This window comes from Microcebus murinus, chromosome 22 (genome assembly GCF_040939455.1).
Source record: "Microcebus murinus isolate Inina chromosome 22, M.murinus_Inina_mat1.0, whole genome shotgun sequence".
In the NCBI taxonomy this organism is placed as follows: domain Eukaryota; kingdom Metazoa; phylum Chordata; class Mammalia; order Primates; family Cheirogaleidae; genus Microcebus; species Microcebus murinus.
In genome coordinates, this window is record NC_134125.1 from 26993874 (window position 1) to 27008165 (window position 14292).

General features: G+C 58.8%; 1 protein-coding gene across 3 annotated transcripts in view; it reads left to right on the forward strand.

The window, feature by feature from the left end:
- The first annotated feature begins 1570 nt into the window (after nucleotides 1-1570).
- The window catches only part of TANGO2 (transport and golgi organization 2 homolog), a 51072-nt gene continuing 38350 nt past the window's right edge, over nucleotides 1571-14292 (forward strand). For all 3 annotated transcript variants that reach the window (XM_075996830.1, XM_012776553.3, XM_075996829.1), the window contains exon 1: nucleotides 1571-1605. The gene's annotated coding sequence lies outside the window, so the exon portion shown is untranslated. The remainder of the gene's footprint in view (nucleotides 1606-14292) is intronic.

Consider the following 14292-nt stretch of genomic DNA (forward strand, 5'->3'; position numbering starts at 1 on the left):
TGCAGTGAGTCAGTGGTGGAAGAAAACATCGAATGCCTGGCTCAGCTTAGCTGGCGAGAGTATGGCTGGCATGGGAATGGCCCAGGGCCACATGCTGTCTGTGACTGAGTGCGATGTGAACTACCATTTGACATGTCCCAACATCCTTCTTTGTGGGCAAAGGGAAAGCTTAGTCAATCCACATCCCACTCTGCAGTGCATGGCCTGGTGCTTTGGGGCAGACTATTTTGCAGCTGCTGCCCGGTACCCCAGGGCATGGTCCCTCACCTCCAAACCCCACATACCACTTGTCCACCACCACTACCTCTTGGCCCTATGGACCATGTGGTCTGGCCGCTCATAGGGAAATCATGGGCACCAGCCTGGCACGATTCCACTGCTGGATGGCAGGAGAGAAAGTGTCTGGCTGAGTCTGCTGCCTGCTTGCCAGGTGTCCCTGGGCATCTGGGGTCCTTGGTCTTCTCAGCTGTAGAGGTTCCAGGAGGATCACAGAGACTGCAAAAAGAGTGGAGGAGGATAGGCCTGCACTTAGATCCAGGTGAGACTCTTGCCTTTGCAGATTACCAGGCTGGCACTTGCCCTCTGTGAGCCCGTTTTCTGCAGGGCATTGGGTCTTTGGGTCAGGATCAGGGTGCCTAGGTCTTCAACGCAGGGCCGTGGAGCTAACCCAGCCACTACTGCTTGCCACCATTTATACTTGAACTGAGTGATAGAACTGCTCTGATACTCAGTGTTTATGTCTATGAAGTGGAGTGAATGAGACTTGTGGACCCAGCCAGCCAGGTTTAGAGTGTTTAGCACACTGTCATTATCCTTAGTGTAGTTGTCATCCTTGTCACAGTTTTTTGAGTGCTCACTTTGGAGCAGGGCCTGGGCCTCTGACTCCCCACCTTTCTGAAGCTTAGGCCCCAGGCACAGCCCAGAGGCTGGTGGGGGGAGGGGGGCCCAGTCCGTGCCCACCTGCGCACCCAGCACAGCTCACACTGGGCCAGCCCCTCATCCTTGGGGCCTGGACCTGGATGTGGGCTCAAAGGCTGCAGTGGCATGGCTAGGGCTGGAGTGCCTGGTCCCTGGGCTAGGATCCGTCCTGGGAATAGCAGGGACATCGGGGCGAGGGCAGGCGTGGGGGGCTATAAAGTGAAGGTAGGGATGTTCAGGACAGAGGATGTCCAGGTCCAGTGGTCGGGATCGGGTGGACAGGGATGGCTAGACCAGGACGCAGCCCGAGGGAGGCAGGTCTGGAAGTGCGCATTCTTGTAGCTCTTCTAGGGAGGACCGCAGGGTGAGCAGGTGACAGCAGGGCTGCCACCACCTCCCAGGGCCCCCCCACAGGTCTGGAGCCAAGGAGGCTAAGAAGGCTGACGTCACGAGGCGCCCAGACAGCCGCACAGCCCTAAGATTTGGCGCAGCTGCGGGGGCGGGGCGCCAGGAGGGCAGCCCCCGAGCGACAGCGCACGCAGCCAACGGGACCCCGGGACGCGGCGCGCTGCCCTGCCCCTCGCCTCACCGCCCAATGGTGAGCGCACAGGCGGCGGGTGGGCGGGGCCTGGGCTGGCGGCGGCGGCGCGCGGGCGCGGCACCCGGAAGTCTGCGGCGGCGGAGGCGGTGAGTGTGCAGCAGGCGGCTGGGAGAGCGGACTCCGCTCCCGGTGGGGCTGGCTCGAGCTCAGGGGTGCCGGGCTCCGGGCTCTGGGGGCAAGAACGGGGCTGGCTTTTCGATGGGGGATGGGCCAGCCGCACCTCCGTACCCTGCCTCAGTTTCTCCTTTCTGAGGCGTAGAATGGAGTCACGCGGCTAGGCCGGGGGCTCTGTCGCGTCCGGGGAGAGCAGACCCACTTTGGCCCACGAAAGCGCGTCACGCGTGATTGGAAGGCTTTTCCGATCTTGCCCGCCGGAACGGGGTGCGGGGGCCACTGGCAGGGAGGCCCCGACTCGCTACGGGGAGGCTGAGACTGGGAGCTGCGTGGGCATTGCGGATGGGTGGGCTGCGGCTTTGGCCAGCATCCGAGTCACGCTGCCCCTGCCATGCAGTTTGCTTGGGGGCAGTGGGGTAGCAGCTGGTGTGGATCTGGGTAGACAGCAAGTGCTGGGTCATCCTTGTGCCTGAATGCTGCCTGCCTGGGGCTGCTGGGGTAGTCGGACCACCACAAGAGTGTCAGCGGTGGGGGCTGGACTTTGCCCTTGTTCCTCCTGGGGAGTGAGCACAGAGGACCTTCTCTCTACCCCCAGCACCTGTCCTGTGCTCCCTGGCTTCCTGCTGGGCCACAGCTTGAGAGCGAACCTTCTGCCCTTGTACAAGTCCCTGGGCCTCAGGCCTCCTTCCTGCGCAGGAACATCACATGCCCAGCACCAGCTAGGCTTGCTGTGTGGCTCTGGACCTGCTGACCGCTGTTTTGCTGCCATTCTGGGCTCAGAGCCCTCTTGCATGAGGCAGATGTGACAGCAGCTGTAAGAGATAGCTGGGTAGCTGTTTGGAAGGCTCCTTTGGGACTTTGGGCAACCTTCTGGGGCAAGCATTCATTGGCCCAACCCTGTTCACACAAAAAGAGTCAGGCAAAGGGGGCAGATGGTGTTCCCAAGACTGTTCAGAGCCAGCTCCCAGTCCCTCTGCTCCTCCTGGGCCCCCTCCCAGAAACCTTCCTGCATTGGGTGACCTGTGGGGGGGGGAAGGGCAGCTGGAGAGGGTGACCATGTTGTTTTGTGGGTGCAGCCAAGCCTCTACCCCTCCTCCCAGGATCCCAGCCCTCTGGCGGGGCAGGGTGGGGTGCTCCGGTACTCCCACCCTGCAGGCTCCTGTAGCATGGGCCTCAACCCATGGGTTCGTGTTACTTGTGTGTCCTTAGACTGCAGGTCCTTCAGACCAAGTTCCCGCCTGCCCCAGCGTGTAGTAACAGTAGCCCTCACTGATCTACGGGCCAGGCCATCAGCTCTGCCTGGCTGTCTAGCCCTTGTGCTTTGGTGTTTTCACTTGTGGGCCGTAATCCGACTGCATTTCACAATGGGCGTGATCATGAGCGGTACCATGGGAACTCACTCCCGTGCCAGCTTCTGCCCCAGGCAGTGAGCTCTGAGGGCATCAGGGTGATGCCTCTGAGAACCCGTGGAGAGATGAGGGGCCTATCAGGGACACCAGAGTGGGTCTGGAGAGAAATGGCCCAGGACAGGGAGACCAGGAGGACTTCTAGAAGTGGGGCCGTGCTTGTCATTGACACTCCCAATGTGTGAGAACTGGGGCCTGTCCTTTGGTCACGTGTCCATCAGCGTGTGATGACAGCACAATCTGGTGTTTGTTGGTCCTAACCACTGGGTTTGACAATATGCCCCATAAAAACGAGGTCCCCCCAGAATGACTGAGATACCCTTTGTGGTTATCAGTACAGCTCTTTCCCCGCTTTTCCTCTAAACTTCTGTTTTAGATTGCAAAAGTAATATATGCATGCTTAAAAATAAAAAAGGCCGGTCTCTGTCCCCTGGTGACATCTAGGCTTCCAGTCCCATGCTGACTTTAAGTGCTTGCCTTCACCCTCTGTGCAGGAGTTGGTAGAAATGCCCCCTTTTTTGTTTTTGGTAACCATGCAGGTTGAGGGGCTGCCGAGAGGCTGGGCCTGCCTTTGGCTAGTGGGGAAGCTGAGCGATACTGCTGGGAGGGCCTGGGGTGCCCAGAGTGTCCTGTCGTGCTCATGGTTGTGCTGTTCCTTTGAGCTGTGAAGAGAATGATATTCTGGTGAGGCTGAGTTAATGCCCCAAAAGCATTGTGAAGACCTGAGCAGAGAGCATCACTGCTCCGCAGAAAATTTGTTGTGGGAAAAGCCATTTAGCAGCCATATGAGAGAGCCTAGGTTGTTGAGCTCTCGCCGCAGGGTGAGAGTTAAGTTGGGCAGAGAGTTAAGTGTGCTTAACTGCTGCGACTTGCCGCTGGGAGGGTTTCCCGACTCAGGGCTTTCTCCCCCAGGGCTCCAGGAACAGTGACAGTGTGTTCCCATGTGTGTTTACCTCCTCTGCTGGCAGCTGTTGGGAGTCCATGTCACATGTCTGTGTCTGTCCTGTCCTTCAAAAAGAACAGCTCCAGCTTTCAAGCTCTGCCGTCGGGGGCTGTCACAGCCGACCGGGACAGTATGCAGGTGGGGATAGGGCACCCGGCTGCTCAGCCCTGCCACGTAGGCTCTCCTGGTCATCGAGAGAAGCCCTCGGGACCCTATCCTCTGCGTGGCTTCCCCAGACCAGATAGACAGGCTGGACAGCCTTAAAAATGTATTCTCCAGGCTGGGTGTGGTGGCTCACACCTACTTTGAAGGGCCAAGGAGGGAGGATGGCTGGAGCCCAGGAGTTTGAGGTTGCAGTGAGCTTTGATTGCACCACTGCACTCCAGCCCAGGCAATAGAACAAGACTCTGTCTTTTAAAACACAAAAAACAGAAAATCACACATTCCGCAAATGTGTGAAGTACTTGACGTTGTTAAATGAGGCAGCAGAGTGTAGGGCTTAGCTGACCTGTGCAGCCCTGGCAGGAGAATGACATCATGGGTGCTGGAAGCCCTACACTCCCAAGCATCTAGGCCCCGTTGGCCCCATGTCTCAGTGAAAGTACCTCTCTGTTTTTGGAGCATGCATCCCTACACATCTGTCATTGCTGCATTCTGATTTGTGTATGTCCCTTCAGCCCAGATGCCCTGTTTGTCTTTTCAATTGACAAAGGGAAGTGCTTCCATCAAGATTGAGGCCCCCAGGGTCACCGGGCAATGCTGCTCTCCCTTCAGGTGGGCGGTGTGGTTGTAGCACTTATGACCGCCTGCTGCACTCTGTCCTATGTGGAGGTGTCTTGTGCTGGGGCTGACCCAGACTTGTCCTGTCTCCTGTGAACAGGCAACTCTCTCTTGGGTTCTCCCAGCCTTTCCTTCCCTCAGCCCCCAATCCTACCTGTAGGAGTGTCACAGAACCACCAGAGGGAAGAGGACAGGGCCTGTACACTTGCTTCTGATGGCAGCTTTTGGGAGTGGACAGTTAAGTCTTTGCCCTGCTGCGAAGCATGCCTACCGAGAATGCGCACATTTGAAGCACCCAGCTCCGTGGATGGGACAAAGTGAGCCCAGCCACTCAGCTACCTTCTATATCCAGCACCAGATGTCTCCTTTGTGTCCCCTGCCCTGGTTCTGTCCTTTGCATAGGTCTTGCTTATCTGTGTCCTGTGCACGAATGGCCAAGAGGTATGCTGCCCTAGGCTGGGCCTTCCTACTGCCTCGGGAACTGGGGCTTCTTGCTGTTTATTGGCACATTTGGACACCACTGTGCTGGCTTCTGGCTCTGGGCTACAGACTTTCTTGCTGTGTTACTTAATGGACTTAGGCATCTGCATGGCGCCTGGCCTGGCATGACCCAGTCAGGGATTTAGAAGATCCCGGGAATAGCCATGACGGAGACCTGCCCTCCAGACACCAGAGTAGGCACTGAAGCTAAGGTGGCCACCGCAGCAGCAGAGGCCTGGTGACATGTGCAGGGCCCCAAGTGGCCTGTGCGGCTGGGAGTCCTGGGTAAGGCTGAGGTTAGGCAGGCTGGACAGCTGCAGGGCACTTGGGGACAATTGGATGGGCATTTGGGGAGCATGAGTGGTCCCCACCTCACACCATCCACAGGCAGACAGTGGGCAGACCCCAGAGCTGCACCAGCGTACGGCCACACAGGGCAGAGGTTCTTACTCTGGGCCAGGGAGGGCCGCCTTTAGCAAGATAGGGGACAAGGTCGCTGTGCAGTAAAGATGGGGAAATGCCATGTAAGATGACACTGTTTGTGCTAGGCAGCCCTGCGGGCGGGGAGGAAATAGCGTGTGGTGCCCACCTCGCACTAGGGCTGGAGAACAGACGGGGTGGGTGGAGGAGCGGGCAGGGTGGGGAGGGGGAGGGGCCAGGTGTCTCTTAGTGCCCGTGCGCAAGAGGCTGTGCTGGCGCAAGGCGTGAGTGGCTGGCTTGGCCAGGGCCAGTGCGTGATGCCTGCTAGTCCCCTGGGAGGAGGGGCTGCAGCAGCGGGGTCTGCAGAGGACAGGGAGGAGATGGGATCAGGATGCCTGTCTGGGTTCCACCACGCCCTGTCCCATTCCCCTCGGTCCTCTGAGACCTCAGGCCTGGCCCTTGAGCTCCTTTGCCTTTTCTTCCAGTGGCCTCTACCAGGATGCCAGCCACCCCTCTCCTCCCCTGCCTCTATGACGAGTGCAGGGGAAGCAGGTCCTTGCCACCTGTCAGAGCGCCCTGGACCCACATATTGGTACCAGGCCTTGTCCCTACATGGCCTCTCCTGGGTCACCGTGTGCTCCGTGGCCAGGCCTGTGCACCTGTCTGTGTCATTTTCTTGTCAAGCTTTATTTAGACACCAGGAGTGAGATTTAGGGCTTAACTCAATGGGCGAGTCTCTCACCCTTCTCAAAGAGGGGTTTGGCCCACTTCCGCTTGGCTCTGAGGAGCAAAAGGTCCTGTTGGTTCCTCTGAGAAGTCAGGAAGGATGAAGGCGTCCCAGGCTGGAGAGGGGCTTTCAGAGGGGGTGGATGTCAGAAGCAGCCAGTGGGCAGAGAGGGCAGCACCCACCGGGAGGGTTCTCAAAAGTGTTATCAGCACATGGGCGGGGAGTGCCTGGAAAGCTCCCATCCTTCCCAGACAGCGCCATGCGCTAAGAACAACCCACACCAATACCAGGACACTTTCTTTCTGTCTTACAGAATTACCAGGTTGTTGGGCTGGGTGAATGTGAGCCGTGATTCTGGGAAGACTTCCACTGGCATTCTTAGAGGCCAAGAAGCCCTTGGCTGTGACATGAAGAGTACTTTCTTTCCATTCATACCTCGCAGAGCCTTCAGCGGGGCTCGGAGGTGCCAAGGGGCTCCAGGGGTGTGTGGGAGGCAAAGTGCTATGGAGGTCTCCTCCCTGCAAGTGGCTTCTCCTGCGTCCCTGCCAAGGCTGGTGGCATCTGTGGTCAAATAGCAAGCTCATGGTGACTCCTCACACCTTCCTGGCGGGATCTGCAAAGGCCATGCCAGGTCCCATGCAGATTTATTCCCAGGCCTCCCTGCACAGAGCCGTTTGCTGCCCTGGGGTGGGCACTGAGGGAAGGCAGCTGCCTGGCCGTGCACCCACTCGCCCAACTAGAGACAGGTGCCCTAGTGGGGCTTGTAGGCATTGACTGTGTTATATTCAAGATTTGCTAGGCCGCAGGACAGAGAGACAGAGTCACCGAGGCTGTAATTATCAAAAGGAGTTTTATTGTCTAGCTCGAGTTAGGGTCCGAGCCCCCAGAGTGCCAGCGCAGTGGCCTCTTCTCTGGGCAGGGACCCTCCTTTGTGTGTTAGTCCCCTTTTTATAACTCAGTTGTTTACACACTGGTCATGCATCCGCCCCCACAGTGATTCTTACTTCATCTTGCCCCTGATAGGCTCCAACCTGTTCCGGGTCCTAGCTGAGAGACTCTGGTTTCTGAGTTCTTTGTCTTTTTCCTCTGCATCCCATAATGTACTCATAATGCCTTGTGGTTAGCAAACAAGTAGTAAACAGAAGCTGGAAGGTGTCCATTATCCTTATAGCCCAGTATCTTACAACTGTCACAGGACACTGGGACCTGCCTTGGTCATTGTGTGGGTATAATAGGAGCTGTTTCCCTTGGACAGAACCACACAATACGTGTGTCCACACCTCCGCTGTGTGTCTGCCGCGTCTCTGTGTGCTCCAGGAGGCTGTGGGGTGGGCGGGCTGCTGTGCTACCCGGAGTACGAGTCCTCACACAACCGCGTGTCTCCTTCACAGGGTGTGCCAAGGCTCTCGTACACGAGGCTTCCCGTATCAGCCGTTGCTTAAAAAAAAAAAAAGGTTGTCACTTATACTACCCTGTCACAAAAAGGCTTCGTGCCCAGTTCCCTGTAGTGGGTCCCAGGGTGGCCTCTCCCCTCACAGAGCCATGCCCTGCGGGCCCCAGTGGACCTGGGCAGCACGACCGGGCTTGGGCCTGGCCCACTCAGCAGCCAACAGTCAGCAGCAAGTTCCTGCAACAGAGCGTCTTTCTGGCCCTGCGGACGCCTCCGGGGTGATGTCTCCCTGGGGTAGAGAGGCAGGTGCAGCGGGCCAGGCCCAGCCACCTTGCATGGAGCAAGCCCTGGGGCGTGTGGTGATGTCGGTGGCTCCTGAGATGGAGAGGGCAGCATCAGGAAGGAGTGGTGCTGCTGTGTGGCCTCAGCCTGGTGTGCTCACCTCTCTGAGCTGCTGTGGCAGTGTCGTCCAGAGTCCCCAAGACCATCCTCAGGTTGAACGATCCTCTGGGAGGACTCACAGAACTCAGGAAAGCAGTTATATTCGTGGCTACTGTTTATTACAAGGGAAGGATCGGATTAAAATCAGCAATGGTGAAAGGTACAGAGGGCAGAGTCCAGGAGAGGCCAGGCGGGGGTTTCTGGAGCTACGTGGGCAGCATGTGATTCTCTCAGCAGTGTGTGACCACATGCACAGTGTGTTGCCAGCCAGGGACCTCCCCTGAGCCTGGCATCCAGGTCTATATTGAGGACTCATCCCATAGCCATGGCTGACTTTAGTCTCCGGCCCCTCTAGTGGGTGAGCTGATACCATGTGGCCCAAGACCCCCTACCGTAAGTCACATTGTTACCCTGGACCATCTGGCATCACCTAAGGCCCCCAGGTGAGCAAGGACACACTTACCAGGCAAGACATTCCAAGGGCTTAGAGCTGACCTCCCAGGCCACAGCTCTCTTTGGCATGTGCAGGATATGGACAGCCCAGCCCGTGGAGCCAGCCCCACACTGCACAAAGTCACCTTTGAAGGCTGCAGGCAAGAGGACTTAGCAGGGGTGCACACTCAGGTTGGTGGAGACCACCCAGCAGACTGTTGGTGGGCAGGCCAGGACACAACAGGAGCCCCTGGCCCAGTGACCGGTGAGCAGGCAGGTGGACCAGAGATGTGGGCATGATGGCCTTGTCTGTGCAGTGGCAGCCTCGAGCACCCACCTGGCCTGAACTGCAGTCCCTGGGCGAGTGACCACAACATGGTCCCAGCCTGGGCTGGGTGCTTTCAGAGAACATGTGTCTAGGCTGTGGCTGTCTTGTCTTAGCAGTACTTCGTGCTGGTCCCTGCTCGTTTCCAGGTAGTTTTTGTTTTTATTTTTATTTATTTATTTTTTGAGACAGGATCTCTCTCTGTTACCCAGGCTAGAATGAGTGCGGTGGCGTCAGCCTAGCTCACAGCAACCTTATACTCCTGAGCTCAAACGATCCTCCCGCCTCAGCCTCCTGAGTAGCTGGGACTACAGGCATGCGCCACCATGCCCGGCTAATTTTTCTATTTTTGGTAGAGATGGGGTCTCACTCTTGCTCAGGCTGATGTCAAACTCCTGAGCTCAAGTGATCCTCCCGCCTCAGCCTCCCAAGGGTGCTGGGCTTACAGCATGAGCCACTGCGCCCAGCCTCCAGGTAGTTTTTAAAGAGAGCTATAACTTGGCAGAGTTCACAGGGGATCAGCTTTTTACATGCTGTCTTTGGTTGTGACAAAGGTTGTGTGGTTGTCTTGTGTGGCAGTGGAACACAGTGTCACAAGGAAGCCACGGTGCGGAGGCTTTGTGGTCTGGGGCTTGAGCCACCACCGAGCCAGCCAGGACCTCTCTGGGGCTGCAGTGAGCATGAAGTGGTGTGCTTCCCCAGGCGGCGGTGGTGGGAAGGGCACCCCTCTTCTCATCCTGGCGGGGGGAGCTTGCTACTGTACCATGCCAACACGCCATGTCTTGCTGCACTGGTGTCATGGACAAGCGGTAGGACATTTGGCCACCTCAGGGCTCTGCTCTGGCCCCATGTGTGGCTCCTCCTGACTGCTGCTGGCACAGCCTCCCCTCCCCAGCCTGGGCCACATTTCTTCCCTCCCTGTGGGCCTGGCTACCCCTGTGTCATGCCACTTGCCTTCAAGACAGTGCCCCCAGTGGGACCACATGTGGGCATAGTGACCCTCCTGGCCAGGAGGAAGCCAGCTGCCCTGTCACCCACCAGCCTTCCCAGGGGCTTCTCACAGGCTGCGGAGGTCAGTGAGTGGACTCTGTCACAGGTGAACAGCAAGGCAGCAGGGCCCCTTTGGAGGCATGCCAGCTTCTGGACGATTCCTGACATGGCTGGGGAGAGTGACTGTGCCGGGGCAGTACAGGTGAACAGGTCCGGATCCAGTGCTGCGAGCGTGCTGGCCCTCTGGGGGTCCTCTGGGGAGTGGGTGTGGGGGTCCAGGAGGCCCACTTGACCCCCTAGCCCACATGTGCCCACTCTGGTGGCCAGCTCACCACTCCTGCACCCAGAGTCCAGCCCGAAGGAGCCCTGCCAGGCCCACCTTGCCACATCCCTGCCATGTGACCTGGGACTCTGAGGAGGGAGTTGCATTGTGGGGAAGGAGCACCTTAGCTTCTCCTCCCTGCCTGGGCCTCCCTGGCCCAGCCTCCTCCAGGTTCCCTACTGGTCTGACCTGCCAGGTCTGACCCGCCCAGGGAGCCAGGTTCTGCGGCACCTGCCCCATTTGGCTGGGGGCCCTCCCCACCTCCCCCATGACATGTTCCCCAGCTGCAGTTGCTGTGAGGCCGGGCGAGGGAATGGGACAGCAAGCGCTGGGCATGTGACCACCCAGCCACTGTCTGCAGGCCTGCTGCTGTGTGCACACTGCTCTCATGGCCACCTCAGCCCCCTGGGGCAGGTGGCACCTGGTGCATGATGATGCAGCTTCGTGCAGATGCTCAGATGCCACAAGGCTAGGGCCCCGGAGGCCCATGGGCAAGACTGCTGCTGGGCCTGGCCCCTGCCTTCCTATTCCTCCGGCCGCTCTCTCTATGGTTGGCTCTGGCCCTCTGGGCCTCGGGAACAACCCCAGAACCCCATGTGGCTTTGATCATGTTGCGGACTTCTGGGCTGCTGAGGACATGTGGAGACCCCGTCAGGGCTTGGCCTGTGTGTGGAGCCCAGGGTGGGGTAGGGACAGGCAGAGCTGGGGTGCCACCAGGAAAACTCAGCACGGTTTTCTCCTGCACTTTCTGGCTCTGTGTCCTCAAGGGCAAGCTTCTCGTGCCACTGAGATGCCTGGAGGGTGAGCCCAGCCTCCCTGGTTTCCCACTCTGTTGGCCATGGGAGCCCTGGGGAGTGGCCCTGAGTGGCCAGGCAGGGTGGTATGAGCAGGGCCCCTGTGTTTGGCCTGCGGGGGGGTTCCTGCCACCCACATCCCCGCCTGCCCTGCACCCAGCCTGCAGTGTGGTGACAGTGACTGAGAGAATGGGGCTGTGTCTAAGGCTCACTCTCAGAGCCTGGCAGGTTAGCAGGAATGAGATGGAGGCCTGTGGGCAGGGTGTCAGAGCTCCATGGTGGGCCTGGGTTGGGGCACATTGGCCCTGTGGGGCCCTGTGGGTTTGCTGAGGGAACATACGGGGGCCTAGGCCAAGGAGAGGCCCTAGTGGGGACAGTGAAGCTGGCAAGGGGAGGATGTGGCCTGCTGGCCAGAGCTGGGGGGCGAGGGATTGGAGAGAAAGGCAGTTCCTGATGGTCCCCTGCCCAGGGGCTGGCTTTCCTCTGGTCCTTCCCTCCCAATGACCGCGTCTTCATCGAGGCCACAGCCCTGGGCTCTGCGCCCACACTGCCAGCGCCAGGCTGCCTGTGGGCCGTCCATGACCTTCCCTCAGATCATGGAACCCTCCCTGCTGCTGCTGCCTGGAAGGCTGGTCCCCTGCCCACCCCAGGACAGTGGGTCCTACAGCTGACCTGGGGGGGGTCTCTGGCCTGTGTCAGTGGCCTCAGCAGCAGCCAGTGGGCAGCCCAGAAAGGCCCAGGTGAGCTGAGGCCGAGAGCAATGGCCTTCTCGTGGCACCCAGTGTGGCATGACCTGGTGCGTGGCCCTTGGAAGAGCCCTGGTCATGCTGTCCTCGGGCAGCCCCAGGGCACTGGGCCGTGGGATTCCACCAAGGCCCGCAGCTGGGTTTCTCACACGTAGAAGAGATTGGCCCCCCAGAGTGAGGGGCCTGCGCCTTTGGGTCACTTGGCGGGTGCTGGGACTCCTGTCAGCGTACCTGGCAGGTGGATACCTGGGCCCTCCAAGACCCAGCCTGTCCCTATCTCCTTGCACTGTGTTCTGCATGGTTCTGCATGCCCGTCCCACCCGCCACGCCCATCTGCTCTTGGGTGTACTGCCGTCACTGTAGCTTTCATTTCCAAAATAATTTTCTGAAAGTTCTTGGTGCTTCAGAACCCTTCTGGGTTACCGTTTGTTGCTTCCTTCTCCCTGCAAATATCTTTAAGCTGTTCTTTTCTTTCTGTGAACAGAGCGTGCTTGGTTTCAACATGCAGGTCCCCTTGCGCTGGTCCTCGCTTATGGTGCTGGTTTCACTCCGTGGTTCTCTCTGACTGCGGCTGCTCTCGGCCTTTGGGAAATGACTTGTGAGAATCTGCCAGGTGTAGGATGAAGACACCTTCCCCCAGGGAGAACTTTGTTGCCACTGGGTGCCCAGGGCCCCACCAGTGTGGGAACCCCTTAAACCAGTGCTTGGTCTGAGAGTCCCTGCACCCCCGGCATGGAACTGGGATGTACGGCCATGACACAGCGACTCAGGACCTTCCCCCCAGTTTTGTGCAGTGTCCCCTGGCCCCGGGGTGGCTGTGGATAGGGCTCACACTCACCTGAGAGCCTCTCTTTGGGGTCTCGGCCTAACTTGGGGGAGGGTCTCCTATTAGGTTCCCCATCTTGGAGGGACCTGGGTCTTGTTTTCTTTGTTCCCACCCCTGAGGGCACCAGAGCCCACACCCCAGTGTGCCCAGGTGGGCAGGTGCTCTGGGACAGGAATGGCCACTGCGCTCTGCCATCGTCTCTGAGCCCCTGTTCACTGAGGTCTTGGCCAAATGCTGCATGATCTCGTCAGCTCTTGGCTGCTTTTAAGATGTGTCATATGGCTGGGCAAGGTGGCTCATGCCTGTCATCCTTGCACTCTGGGAGGCCGAGGCGGGCGGATTGCTCGAGGTCAGGAGTTCGAAACCAGCCTGAGCAAGAGCGAGACACTGTCTCTACTATAAATAGAAACAAATTTAATTGGCCAACTAATATATATAGAAAAAATTAGCCAGGCATGGTGGCACATGCCTGTAGTCCCAGCTACTCAGGAGGCTGAGGCAGAAGGATCACTTGAGCCCAGGAGTTTGAGGTTGCTGTGAGCTAGGCTGACGCCACGGCACTCACTCTAGCCTGGACAACAAAGTGAGACTCTGTCTCAAAAGAAAAAAAAAAAAGATGTTTCATATGTTTTGTATGCATTTGGGGTTATTTTTACCCAGAGAGTTGACCCCAATAGCTTGCATGCCCTGAAGTGGTGGCCCCTGGTGACCCTGCCAGGGCACCCAGTGCGGAACCCAGCCCATTTCCAACCTGCAGACCCTTTCCCCAAACCCCCCTGCATCGGCACACCTTTTGACTCGCCATCCTGTGAAGGGCAGTGGCCCGCAGCCCCTCTCCAATGGCAGCACGTCCCCCCAGCGCCCACACTTCTGCAGATGGCACGCATCGCCATGGTGACACCGCACCTGCAAACCCTCCTCCCTGGGCAGAGGGTTGGTCCCCAGTGGTCACCCCTGACTCCCAGGCCGAGGGGGGCCAGGGAGGGATGTGGGCCGAGTGCCCCGAGCCGAGGCTGAGTTCTGAGGCCCCTCCAGGCCGGGCAGGCCTGAGTCCCATGGTGGACCCAGGGCGTGGCCTATGGGTGCCAGCTGGAGACAGCAGTAGAGCAGTTTTCACAGACAGTGGAGTGAATCCTGGGCGCCTCCTTCCCTGGGCCAGACCAGCCAGCAGGGAGATGTCACGGCTCTGAGCCTGGGGCATGTCTGTGGTGCTGGCTATAGGCTATTGCCGGAGCCCCTGCTGCCCCCCTCCCCCATGGTGCTGGCACCAACTTCGATGCAGGGTTGATGTGATGGAATTGTCCTTGTCCTGAGTTCTGAGACAGAGAATGCAGAAAGGCTTGGTTTCAAAGACTCAAGAATTGGAGCGGTGGCACTGATGACGGGTGGGGGGGGGGGCGGGGAGTTCTCACTGTCCCCAGGGCTAGGGCTTCTCCCAGAGCCATGGAGACTATCGGCCACAGCCTGTTGGAGACAGGTGGCAGGAGGGGCTGGGTCTGGGCATCTCACCTGGCCTCCTGCCCCCAGCCAGGCCCGACACACAGACCCACGTGACAGGCCTCCTGGGTAGGAGCCCGAGCCTGCTCTAGTGGGACCATCTGCCTTACATACGGGGCCGCTCAGCAGACCCTGCCTGA